The sequence below is a fragment of the Camelina sativa genome, chromosome 2 (assembly GCF_000633955.1).
Source record: "Camelina sativa cultivar DH55 chromosome 2, Cs, whole genome shotgun sequence".
Lineage (NCBI taxonomy): Eukaryota > Viridiplantae > Streptophyta > Magnoliopsida > Brassicales > Brassicaceae > Camelina > Camelina sativa.
The window spans coordinates 8,007,814-8,021,932 of NC_025686.1; the positions used below are offsets into that span (position 1 = coordinate 8,007,814).

Here is a 14,119-nt window from a genome sequence, read left to right on the forward strand (position 1 = left end):
AGTGTCAAGGGCGTGGAAATAAGAATGGTAACCGGATGTGGATTTATGAGACTGATGGGGGTTCAATCTCAGGGTTACGGTTGAGATCGGAAGCGGATCCCGGGATTGATGGGGGTTCAGTCTCGAGGTTTTCTATGTGTTGACCGGGAGGGTCAGGTGTATGCTGGTCGGGGGGACCAGAGTGGTGATGACCAGTGGGTTCAGGGTGGTTTGGACCAGTGGTGTCCTTGTGGTGGCAGACCAAATGGGTGGATGGTACGAACCGTTGCGATGGTGTTTTGGTGAGTTTGCGGATGAGTGGCGGTGTTTTCAGATTCGAGGACGAATCTTCTGTTAGTGGGGGAGAATTGTAACACCCGCAAACCAATTTTTGGTATTTTGGTAAGGGTGTCGATCGACACCTTCTAGTGAGGCATCGATCGACACCAGTTATGGCCGGTTTGGTCGGTTCAATTTTAACTGTCCGGTTTGCGTGGTTGGTTTAGGGAATCCCTAAATCGAGTGTAAAAGAGGGGAAACGACCTAGGGTCGTGTTTTGGGGGTGATTTGGCCGCTTTTAGAGAAAAAGAAAGAGAGAAAAGTGTTCTTGAGCTTTTGGGAAGAGATTGAGAGATTCCTTGCTGTTCTTGGGAGATCTAAGGCTGGGAAGGTGTTAGAAGCTTGCTAGGAGTGAGGGAATTCGTCCTTGTTGGTCAGAATCTTCTTGAAAGAGGTGAGTGCATGACCATGGCTTATCTAAGCTAAGATCTCTAGATTCTATGTGATTTGGTGCTTATGTGGTTGTTTCTTTGAGTTCCCTATGGTATTTTCGTCGCTGTTGTGGCTGGGTTTGGCTTCTGGGAGTGCAAGGAGCGGATTGGAGAAGATTGGAGGCGAGATTCGGAGTTTCTGATCGAGGGAAATCGCTGCTCGGCAACGGTGTCGGTCGACACCAGTTGGGGTGTCGGTCGACACCAACGCGAGGACGGCTCGGGACTTTGGCGAGTGTCGATCGATGCCATGTGGAGGTGTCGGTCGACACAAACTAGGGTTTTCGGGAGTGTCGGGCAGGGTGTCGGTCGACACCAGTTTGGTGTCGGTCGACACCAGATAGTCAGTGTCGATCGACACCATCTGGTGTCGGTCGACACCCCTTGTTCAGTTACGATGGATGTTGCATGCTATGTATATTGCCTGGTTTGTTTTATTGATTGTTGTTTGTGGCATGTAGAGATCTTATTGCTTGTGTGTATAGCCCAGTAGATGGGAGGATTGCCTCACTGAGTGTTTATCAAATACTCATGCATCTCAATTTGTGTTTGTGGTGCAGGTAAAGGCAAATTGTGTAGCGTGGAATCATGGCGATGAGGAGGAGGATGATCTAGGGTCTCGTTTGTGTGGTGTTGGTTATATTATTTATGTTGGAACCTTGGTTAGAGTTGTGTTAGGTTGCTGGATAGATTGGATAGGAATGTTATTGTATTGATGATGTATCGTTTCTGTATTATTGGTATGTTTCCGCTGTGCATATTGGTTGTTATTGGTTTAATGAGGAAATGGTGGTTTGGGTGGTTCAATTAAGTAGTATGGGATGCTTAATTATATGTTGTATTTATTATTAAAAAGAAAAAAAAAAGGGTCGGTCGTTTCACAATTTTGAGCCACTGTTGATCATATCAAGTGATGGATGGGGAGCTTATCAGATCTGGATTAGAATCAATGAAGGTGAGATTCAATAGCAAATATGAGGCGTTGTTGAATTTTTTTATGAAATGGGAGTGAGAATAACCACGTCGAGTACAAAAAGAAGTTATAGAGTTCATAGATCCTAATTTCTAACATCCTTCATTCCAGGTATGTTCCATTGAAATAGAACCAAGTCGTACTTCTAGGAACTATGAGAGCATGGTTAAGCTTATAAAACATACCTATGTAAAACTGATCATTCTCTCTCTCACCTCTGTAAAACGTTTTTGGTGGTACAGGAAGAGAAACTAGAAGACTAGAAGATTCAGCTTTTGAAACTTCAACCATGGGTCTCAAGTAAACGGTAGAAGGATAGAGAAGCAACCGATTAACTCAGTAAAACGAGGTGGAGTTAACGAATACGACATGTAGCTAGAGTCTTGATGTAGAATTGGATCATCTTGTTTAGTATAGTTTACTTATCAACGAAACTTGCTTTGTTTCTCAAAAATAATGATGTCAGTATTAAAATTCCATATCAGTCAACTAAGATTCTTAAGCTAGTAACAAGACTTAAACTAGATTTAGATTCTGAAAAAATGGTAAGAGAAAAGTGGGATTTGAGTGATAATCACCTTCTAGGCTTCTACTGCTTAGCTCTTCCAAGATTTATAACTTGTAGTGGTTTTAGAGGAACGAGCGATTGTGGAGAATAATTGTCATAACAAACGTCCTTTAATTGAAGTTACTGATGAGGTAAAAGTGGAGTTAACAGTGAAACACCACAACTTAAAATAGAGATTTTTTTTTTTATGAAAGTCAACCTGAATGTTAAATGATCCTTCCTAAACATCATTCAATCATTCCTGAATAATTTTGTTTGCATCTAGCCTTGTTTTACCTATATTAATGTTTATTGTTAACCAGTTTGACTTATTTGTTACACTCTCTTAGTGCCAAAACATTTTATGAAGGTTATCCTAAAGTTCAAGAAATCTTTTCTGGTTTTCGTGGAATCCTTCCTGAATTAAATTATTCTCAATTTGATCGACACATAGTGACAATTTTTTTGATCATCTATAGACCGAACATAATGTTTCATGACACATGCATAGGATATGGCCTCGATTTATTGACAAACGCATGAATTTTATAGACTCTTTTACTCCTAAAAAGATAGTACAATAGTGATCAAACACAATAAGAAAACCATAGCAATTCTTGTTGTCAAGAGTTTTAGTTCAAGCGAAATAGAGTGAAAGTGAGATGTTTTAGGGATTCTATGACAGATAAATGTTCCAACTTTATGCAAATCTCAATGAACCCATTACTGGAATTTCAAGGCAACAAAAGTAAGATGATCACATGTCAAAGGTTGAAGCTCAAAGCAAATCATAAAGAATGACTAGAATAATAGCACAATTCCAATTAACAGTTTTAACAGCCCGTTTTTTATGTTTTCTATCATTTTAAACCTTTTCATGAAGGTTCTCCTGAGTTTTTTTAAAAAATATTTCATGAAAACCATCATGAATTACAAATAGTACTTCATGAATATTTTATTTTAAAAGTCATGAATCCATGTGTCAAAACAGAAACATGTGCAGATCAAAGGTACACGATATAGAGATTGGGAGTTGCGAAGCTTTGGTTAGCTTGTCTTTTTTGAACCAGAGCTCGTAAATCTCTCCGGTCCCTTTCTTAGCCATACCTTGTCAATGCTCTTGTTCTAAAGACTGTAATTTCCACAGAGAGAATAATTGATATTAGACACTGACAAGCTTTGCAGTAAACACAAAAGACACGTACAAAAACAAGATGGTTGAATATTTCAATGTTAATAAACTTACAGTAGCAGCAAATTCTACAACCTGTCACGTTTATTGATGCTTTAATCATGTAAAAATGTAAAAAGATCATTGAGAAGACAGCTAAAGATATAAACCCACTACGAGGTCCTTAATAGTCTTGTTATACTTTTTTACAACAAATAGAAAGATAGAATAAACAAACATACAACTAACTCAAAAAAATTCCAATTCCCTGAAATCTTATCATGATTTACCTTCAAATTCTCTATTATTCCTAAAATAGCTAGGCATGAGTAGCCAGGGAAGAGTGCACAACCAACAACCATTACGGGCCAAAAGAAATGTCATAAGTTTTTCAGAGATTTAAGGAAGATACATTTACTTATTTCAAAACTAAGACAGTGAGAAAACCAGGAACAGAAAAACTAAAAACCTAAAAAATGATATATGTCTTCTATATATGGATATCACAATATCTACTGGCAATGTAGGAACCTCTCCAATGTCAAATGCTACAATTTTATGGAATTAAGAATATTTACCTTTTCTAAATTGAACTCCACATTAGCACCCCTAGCAAGGGAGATACTCAACAATCCAGATAATAGTACAGCAGAGCCAGCAACATATGATCCACCCAACCAAGACTCCTAAGTATTTTTTAACCACACCATTGGTCACATTAAAATTACAAAGGAAAACAATAGTGTTTGCACTCAGAATGACATGTGTTGTTAACTTACAAAATCATTAATGTCTTTGTCAGTCACATCTGATGAGGGTTCATTCACAGAAGACAAGAACCTAGCTCTCGTAAATGTTTAGACAATTCTGCATCACTATTCATGGATTGCTCGTCCTGCAAATATCAAAGACAATCCCCATTACAATATCAGTTTCATCAACATGTCAATAACCTCATTGTTAAAAACAAAGAGCACCATATTGAAAATCTAAGCTTCCTCCACAAATTTAACCAGTTATTCTATTGGTCAACTGAAGGATATGACCTTACATAACAAATTAGATAACGAAAAGCTATAGAGCAGCTCGATCAACCACGAAATAAACCAAAAATCATTTTCATGAATCCAAATCATCACTACCGTTTTCTAAAGTCGTTGCGACTAAGCTTAAATTGTAAAATAATTCTCCTACAGCAATGAATGAAAATCTAAATACAGTCATCAACAATAGGTAACAACAAGAGATGAAGACAATCCAAATTCAAATTGGAGATAGAGAGTAGGAGTTGCGAAGCTTTGGCTAGCTTGTTTTTCTGAACTAAAGCTAGAAGATCTCTCCGGTCCTTGATTTGGCTCCTCTGTGATGTCGCAAACACGATTACTGGTTCCACTTACTTCAACTTGAGGATTCACCTCCAATGGAGATCCGATTGGGTTCTCCGATAGAATACCTATTCACATTTCTCCCATTCTCTCTCACTGTGTTATCTCTCGTCGGTGGAACACGGAGTCTCCAATTCTCACAATTTCGACAATTTTTTTGTTTTTCTTTTGTTTAATTTTATTAATATTTTTTATTATAATAAGTTGGTGCTAAAATTGGAAAATAAGATAGTGTGTGCTACATTTGGAACAAAAACTTAATTTAGTACTATTTTTGAGAATCTCTCAAGTCATAATCAGAGTTTCCAAAGATTTTGGACGAAAAATAAAAATGAAAGATGCGAGGACAATTTTATTTAATAATTATTAAGAAAAATTATATGTTGTATTTTTGTGTATATTTTAATATATTTTGATTAATATATAAATTCTATAATTTTAGATGGATTGTGTTGTAGATCATGCATGTAACACCTCTCGCTAATTCATTTGATATTAGACTAAAATATTTTGTTTATTATAGTAGACTAAACCGTAAAAACATATATAATGATATTTTGTAATTTCTAACCCGATCCAAAACATGCATGATCCGCAAAAATTTAAATTTTTTAGCAAGTTAAAACTATCTAGAATATTTAAATTTTGGATACTAATTTATTTTAGATTTCTTTTAAGTATATATTTTGGATATTACAAATAATAACTTCAAGTTTTTATATTTCTTCAAATGGAAAGGGTTTATTTATATAAATCTGACAAATAAAATGTTACTTTTCCAAATGTACTTCAAAACTAATAATAGGAGGATTCATATCCCAACAATGGGTTTCCCTTATATACATGATATGTCTTTGATTAAATGTACACAAATTCTCTAATTATTTTGATTTTTTTTTACACAAACTCACAAATATATTACAAATTCTATTTTTTTTTTATCATATATACAATTAGTTGAATATCTTTGAATATATAGGGAACCTGCTAGCCTATATATAGAGAAAGCTAATCGGACAGAGAAATGTTTCCAAAAAATATAAATAGCTCGTGTTCAAAGTTTTTTTTACATGAAAAAATTTAGCGATTTCAAGTAGGCCTTATAGGTAATATATGTATGCCTATTCATGATTTACATAAATGGGACCGTACCTGATATGCTCAAATTTACCCTAGAGCTACTCTCTCAAATTAAGAGGTCAATGTAGTATTTAGGGATCGAATCCACAAGAACTCTAGATTCACACAATAGATTTAATAATCTTTTCATTATGCTAAACCAAAATTGTAATTTAAATAGCAATGCAAAAACAGAAAATAATAGAGTTGTAAATCAATAGGAATAAACGCTAGGCTTAGAGAAATTCTCAGGAAATCATGGAAAATCAGATCAATTAATTAAGAAGCAGGATTCAATAATTAAGCATCGTTCTTGAACTCTAAACACAATTGTAAAATAAATCAGTTCTCACTGCAAATATTATCTAAGTTTTAAAACCCAAAAATCCAAATCTTTTCGCAAAATTCAAGTTAAAAAAACCAGCAATAAAATCAAGTTTAGATAAGTTCACAAAATTACAAAATCAAATCTCTTTGCAAAAAGTAATTTTGCCCACCAAAGGTTTTTGTCAGGAAAATGAATGATATTCTCATATCAATCAATTATCCTAAGATCTAAATCCAGATGACTAATCAAAGATCTAGCATTAGGAACAACCTATGATGAAGAACAAGAAAGATAATGAATCCTAAATTAACAAATCTAACAATCCATGAAATCCCTAATGAGAAACCCTAAACCTAACAAGCAGATCTACCCAAACATAATCAATGAAACACAAAACATCTTCTGAATAAATTGCATTAAGAAAGAGATTAAAGAAGAAGTAAAGGAGTTCTGAATCTTCTCTGAAGGAGTCTTGATTCTTCTCTCCAAAAGCTCTCTAAAAATCTCTCAGGGTTTTGCTCTCAAAATTTGCAGGGAAAAATAAAGCTTAGGTCTAAAGCAATGACCCAAAAATCCTATTTATATTCCTAAAAACGTCCAGGGACTAATGATGCAAATATGGAAAACTTTGGGGCAACTTTGTAAATCTTCAAAACTTGTGGGAAAACTTCTGATTCTTCTGTTGGATGATGCATCGATCGACACCAACACTTGCATCAACCGATGCAAGTCTCAGAACTTGTCTCCCTACTTCACAGCTTAGCCTCAATGCTTGAATGTGCTCCAAATCCTCCTATTTAGCTCCATTATGCTCCCATCCATGCTAAATCTTATAAAGACTCAAAAAGACTCTAAAAACACCAAAAAGACTATAAATAAGACTTATATCATGGCTAAAAATACCTAAAAACCATGATATATCAATTCCCCCAGACTTAGCTTTTGCTTATCCTCAAGCAAATCAAGAACTTCATCTGTGGAAAAGGTTTGAAAACGCGGAAACTCCTTTTCTTTTTAAAGTAATGCCATGATAATCCAAACCATAATCCATATGCTTAGCAGACTAATCCAAAACGAACCACCATGTACTTCTCCATTGGCATTTGTTTCATCCCAAATTCCACAACATCCTCCATTAAGCCTTCATCGATGGGACTCATCAATTTGATCAATGTCAAGAACCTTCTAGACTCATTCCCGTACAATACCATAACAAGCAGTACATTTTTTTTTAACTAATGTGGTACTCTTTCTCTCCCCCAGACTTATTCTATTTAATTTTCCTTTGAGCTTTGGTTTTTTTTTATTAGTATTTTTTTTAATCAAGGGTGTAAGCGAATACCAGGGTCATTAGTAATTTACCTACCCTTCGCTTCCAAGCTTTGTGTGATCATTTGACTCAAGAGTAGAATAATGGGGTCACAGGTAATTCACCTATCCCTCTAAACTGATCAAAATCATCTCATCTTTTTTTTTTTCTTTTTTTTTTTTTTTAAGACAAAGCTCTCAGGAAAAATATTTTAAACTTAAATAAGGGAGAGGAGTACCAATTTTTTTCTTTACTGAAATCTTACTTGTCATGTATGAACAAGGAGTCAAGCTCTATGAACATCAATCTCCTTGATGAGTATAAAAAGTAAAGTACACAAATTACCTCAGACTTTTGTGGATTCTGTTGGAAATTTGGTGTCTCTGGTTCTCTGGTCAGCCTTTGGATTTTTCATTAGTCGGATTTGAACTCAATCTGCAGCATTAATCTACCAAGGCAGTACACTAAAAAGAAAAATCATAGTTCCCAACAAAATTTTTTACTCAATAAAACAATTTTTTTTTTCGACTGACTCTCAAAAACAAAAACGTAGTTAGTAACTGCCTCCCCCAGACTTAAACAACACTGTCCCCAGTGTTATCAAGTAAGAGATTGGGGAAGAAAAATAAACAAAAACGAATAAGTATTGAAATTGTGAACAAAAATGTGTTACCAGTCCGGATGTTCTGTGTCGACCAATGCTGATGGTGTGTCGGTCGATGCACTCTGCAGATGCAGAGAGTTTGAACATTACTCATGAGTTAGCGGCGATTAAGTTGTGTTTCTCTCCTTCCAGGATGTTAGCTCTGCTAAAAAGCACTCAAACACAAGACTAAACGCAACATGATAGATAGAAGTTCACAATTCAATATTAATTCAAACTGACTCAAAGCAATAATAAAAATGACTCAAAGTGGAAAAGAAAAACCTAAGAGTGGGTTGCCTCCCACTAAGCGCTTGTTTTCAGTCATTAGCTTGACTGTGTCGGATCTCAGGCATCCAGTGGATCAGAACGTGGCATTGAATGCTTCTGAGAGGAATATCTCATCATCCAAGGTGGTGTATAAGCTTTAGGTGCATGAGGTTTTCGAAGGATATGAGGAACAGGACCAGGGCGGGATTTAGGGACGGGTGGGTGTCCTGCAAAATCATCAATAGAAGAAACAAGCGCTCTACGATAATCTCGTGGCTTGGTTAACTGCACAACAGTTTTTGTACCTTTGAAATTCTTATTGATGAATGGAGAAGATTTAGGTGAAGAAGATGCATACCCTTGCCTTACCTCTGGGTTCTGGACTGTGGAATGGTGAGATTTCAGCTTTATAACTGGTCTAGGACTTGCAGCCAACGAATCAACTCGAGAATCTTCGGTTTTGGACAAGTCCGAGCCGATTTTGGAAGGTGTGTTGATCGATGCAATAGCTGCATCGATCGATGTTGAGCCTGTAACTCGTGTTTCAGCGTCTTCTTTGCGGCTTATCTCATCACTCTTCTCAACTGTCTCAAACTCCTTAACAAACCCAGCAGTGATGTCTTCATGGAGCTTTCTGATCATATCATCATAGAAAAAATCTCCACAGAAAATGTCTGACCATCAATAGTGGGGGCTCTCCTTAGCTTGTCCATCTCAAAGTTCATAACCAAATCATCCACATTCAAGGCTATGTGTCCCTTCTTAACATCAATGTTGGCACCAGCTGTAGCCAAGAATGAGCGTCCTAAGATGAGAGGATCACTAGGCTCTTTGTCATATTTCAACACCACAAAGTCAGTGGGAATCATGCAATCTCCAATCTTAATCGGAACATCTTCTAAGACACCTTCAGGAATCCGTCTGGATCGATCAGCTAAGATAAGAGAGATCTTAGTTGGCTTGAAATCTGTCATGCCAAGTCTCACAGCAACAAAATGTGGCATTAAATTGATACTAGAGCCAAGATCGCAAAGAGAGTGACGAAACCTTCCTGTGGAGATAGAGCAATCCTACACAAAACTTCCTGGATCTGGTAACTTCTCTGTAATCCTACTATGAATCATTGCACTCACTTTCTCAGAGACAGCCACTTTCTGCTTCCTCACCTTCTTCCTCTGTGCAGGCTGGTTCAACAGAATTGCATTGACATCCTTGGTTAGCAATGCTCCTTCCTCAGGGCTCAAACCATTAGTGACCATCCTCTTCACATATCGCTTAATCCCAGGAGAAAACGTGACAGCATCAATCAAAGGCATCTCTATCATCACCTTATCCATCATAGCCTTGCATCTAGCTTCTTCAATCTCCTGCTTGGACCTCCTAGGCTTAGGAAAAGGAACCTTAGGCTTGCTCTGAATCAGATGGTGGAACTCGGAGAGAAACCGGAGCTGTTTGTGGGGTGTGTCGATCGATGTTAATGTTGTGTCGATCGACACTTGAATGAGTTTGCATCGATCGATGCTCCTGTGTATCGGTCGATGCAACATCAGCTGCCGGATGGTTGTCTTCTTCATTCACTAAAATTGTTGCATTACAAACATGTTTGGGGTTCGACTCAGTTCTTCCAGGGGGAAAACCTTCTTGTCGTTTAACAGACCCAGCAGTCTAAATAACTTGATTCTCTAGCTTCTTGACATGAATGTTTAATGCATCGATCTTCCCATTCAGCTCAGTGTAGACATTGTCAATCTTCCCATTGAATGTCATTGTCAACTGCTCTTGACCCTGAAGAATCTGCTCAAGCATAGCCTCCATTCGACTCTCAGAAGTCTGTGGTGGTGGAGACTGATAAGAAGAATTCCGATATGTTCTTGTAAAACCGTTGTTTTGTTGCTGCTTCTGTTACTCACCTGATTTCCAAACTTCTGACCCTGATACCCAGCTCCATACACATAGTTGACATCTTCTGTATTCTCTGGCTTTAGCTCAAAAATCTCAACATCTTCCGCAAAATGGACAGACTTCTTTCCCACAAGAAGATTGTGCACTGAATCCAGTTTGGCATTAACTGAAGCTAGCTGATTTGAATCATAACCCTCATGTGCTCTTTTCCGCTCTAAGTCCGCATTCTTGGTGTTGTTGCTTGATGCTAGCCTTTCTATCAACTTTTCAGCGTCATCTGGGTACCTTGTCTTGAAGTTCCCATCACTAGCAGCATCCAAAGCCATCTGATACCTCCAATCAATACCACTAAAAAAGATACTGATCAACTGCACCTCTGAGAAACCATGATGTGGACAATCCCTCTGGTATGCTTTGAACCTTATCCAAGCAGCTTTGTAAGATTCAGCAGGTCCTTGTCTAAAGGTAGAGAGCTTGATCCTCAGCTCATCAGACATCGCATCATCATAGAAATAGTTCAAGAACGCCACCTTGATGTCATGCCAGGTTGTCAGAGATCCTGGTTTGAGCTGCCTTAGCCAATGAGAAGCTTCCCCAGCAAGAGAGTAGGGGAAAAGCTTGCAGTAGAGATAGTCCTCAGTGACTCCATTAGCCTTGATGCTTGTAACTATGTCCTCAAAGTGCTCAATGTGGTCTAGAGGCTTCTCATGTGGCAAGTTCTGGAATGGTCTTTGGCCAACAAGAGAGAAGTAGGTAGGCTTCAGCTCAAAATCATTCCTTGGGAATGGAGGAGGAACAATTGCGGAACGGTTCTCATAGAATAAGTCTGGCCTGTTGAAGTCCGCAAGAGTCTTGACAAGCTCTCCATTGTTGTCCCGTCTAGGCTGAAGGTCCAAATTGGCTCCATTCGCACCAGCTCTGACATTGCGTCGATCGATGCCAAGGTTGCTTCGATCGATGCCAAGGTTGCTTCGATCGATGCCTTCTTGGTTGCGTCGATCGATGCCGACATTGCGTCGATCGATGCCATCTGCATTCTCATCAATGACGACGAGTTCTTCCTGAATGACTCTTCCATCAGCATCAAGTTTTTGGCCTTGTTCGTTGCGCACATAACCCTCTTGATCCCTCAATACTCCAGCCGCATCTGGTCTCAATATGATTGGGTTGACCATCTTTGTTGATTTGGCTGCTTTTGTGTTCTCACACTCTAGTTGTCCTAACTCTTGGTTTGTAAGCTTCACAACTGGACCAGTAGGATTTTTCCTGGTGCTAGGCTTAGGCATGTACCTGAAACACACAAGAGAAAAGAAATAAAAGCGTGTGAGTAAAATAGAAAAATAAAAATATAGACAAAATCCTATGTGAATCAAAAGAGTCCCCGGCAACGGCGCCAAAATTTGATATGCTCAAATTTACCCTAGATCTATTCTCTCAAATTAAGATGTCAATGTAGTATTTAGGGATCAAATCCACAAGAACTCTAGATTCACACAATAGATTTAATAATCTTTTCATTATGCTAAACCAAAATTGTAATTTAAATAGCAATGCAAAAACAGAAAATAAAAGAGTTGTAAATCAATAGGAATAAACGCTAGGCTTAGAGAAATTCTCAGGAAATCATGGAAAATCAGATCAATTAATTAAGAAGCAGGATTCAATAATTAAGCACCGTTCTTGAAGTCTAAACACAATTGTAAATTAAATCAGTTCTCACTGCAAATATTATCTAAGTTTTAAAACCCAAAAATCTAAATCTTTTTGCAAAATTCAAGTTAAAAAAAACCAGCAATAAAATCAAGTTTAGATAAGTTCACAAAGTTATTAAATCAAATCTCTTTGCAAGAAGTAATTTTGCTCACCAAAGGTTTTTGTCAGGAAAATCAATTATATTCTCATATCAATCAATTATCCTAAGATCTAAATCCAGATGACTAATCAAAGATCTAGCATTAGGAACAACCTATGGTTAAGAACAAGAAAGATAATGAATCCTAAATTAACAGATCTAACAATCCATGAAATCCCTAATGAGAAACCCTAAACCTAACAAGCAGATCTACTCAGACATAATCAATGAAACACAAAACATCTTCTGAATAAATTGCATTAAGAAAGAGATTAAAGAAGAAGTAAAGGAGTTCTGAATCTTCTCTGAAGGAGTCTTGATTCTTCTCTCCAAAAGCTCTCTAAAAATCTCTCAGGGTTTTGCTCTCAAAAGTTGCAGGGAAAAATAAAGCTTAGGTCTAAAACAATGACCCAAAAATCCTTTCTATATTCCTAAAAACGTCCAGGGACTAATGATGCAAATATGGAAAACTTTGGGGCAACTTTGTAAATCTTCAAAACATGTGGGAAAACTTCCGATTCTTTTGCTGGATGATGCATCGATCGACACCATCACTTGCATCAACCGATGCAAGTCTCAGAACTTGTCTCCCTACTTCACAGCTTAGCATCAATGCTTGAATGTGCTCCAAATCCTCCTATTTAGCTCCATTATGCTCACATCCATGCTAAATCTTATAAAGACTCAAAAAGACTCTAAAAACACCAAAAATACTATATAAATAAGATTTATATCATGGCTAAAAACACCTAAAAACCATGATATATCAGTACCCATTTATCATGCACGATAAAAGTTTAAGTGAGCATCCCATGACATTTTTGAAATCCGTGTTGATTGTACATTCATAAAAAAAAAAAAAAAAAAAAATCTTCCATTGATAATGTAGAGAACAAACCCTTTTGTTTGCCCTAGATAAGACAATAATGTCAATAAATAGATATTTTGATACCGGTCTTAGAGAAGCAAACTCGCTCTTTTGTACATGCCTAACAGGCGTACTTGTACAATTGAATATACATTTTTCTGTTACCTTGTGTTGGTGTGGGGTTTAGTACCAATGTCATACCGACCTAAACCGAAAGTAAACCGAATAATTCTGAAGATCAGTTAAATCGGGGGATCTTCCTTTTGGGCCAGCTAAATGGACATATAAGCGGAAGCCCGCCAAAGTATACCGACCGACATCCAAGACCACCTCCGAGTCCAATCTGATTATCAAAAGGGAAAATTTAACTTATATTCAATCTAAGATTTAAGAAAAATAGATTTATCTTGTAATTTAGGGAATCATATAAATAAGGAGATTTCCCCTCCATGTAGAGTATCCAGCAATCAATACAAAAGTCCTAGTTCTACATTATTTTTGAGAGAAAACCAAACTTCTTCTTTAAGAGTTCTCAATTCTTCTTTAATTCCAGTTTTGATCCAGTTTTTAAAAGTAATTTGTTAAGTGACTTTGTTTCTTCCCTTAAACAAATTTATTCTACACCTTGTCTTATTATTCTTTGCCTATGCTCTTTATTGTGTTGACTATTGTTTTTTTTTTGTTACTCGAAGAGATTCCAAATTGGTGTCTGTCAAGGATATATGAATTTTGGTATCGATAAATTAAATGTTTTATAGCCTTCAAAATTTTAGTATACATATGTATTTTAATTTTTTTAAATATATATATATATTTATATAAAGATAATAAAACAAAGAAAACATGAAGAATTAAATTAAAAAATTAAAAAATAAAATTAAAAACAATGTAAAATATATATTAAACCAAATATATAATCAAATTTTTACAATAATATCTTAATTAAATTTTCAACCCATATAAGAACATGAATATATATATATATATATATATATATATATAT

The 14,119-nt window shown here is 36.5% G+C and overlaps 1 long non-coding RNA gene across 1 annotated transcript; it reads right to left on the reverse strand.

Moving 5' to 3' along the window:
- LOC104719992 lies at positions 3,160-4,992 on the reverse strand. Its single transcript, XR_756726.2, has 3 exons — positions 4,220-4,992; positions 4,019-4,126; positions 3,160-3,401 (listed from the first exon to the last, which is right to left on the reverse strand). It is a non-coding gene; the product is annotated as an uncharacterized LOC104719992 (long non-coding RNA).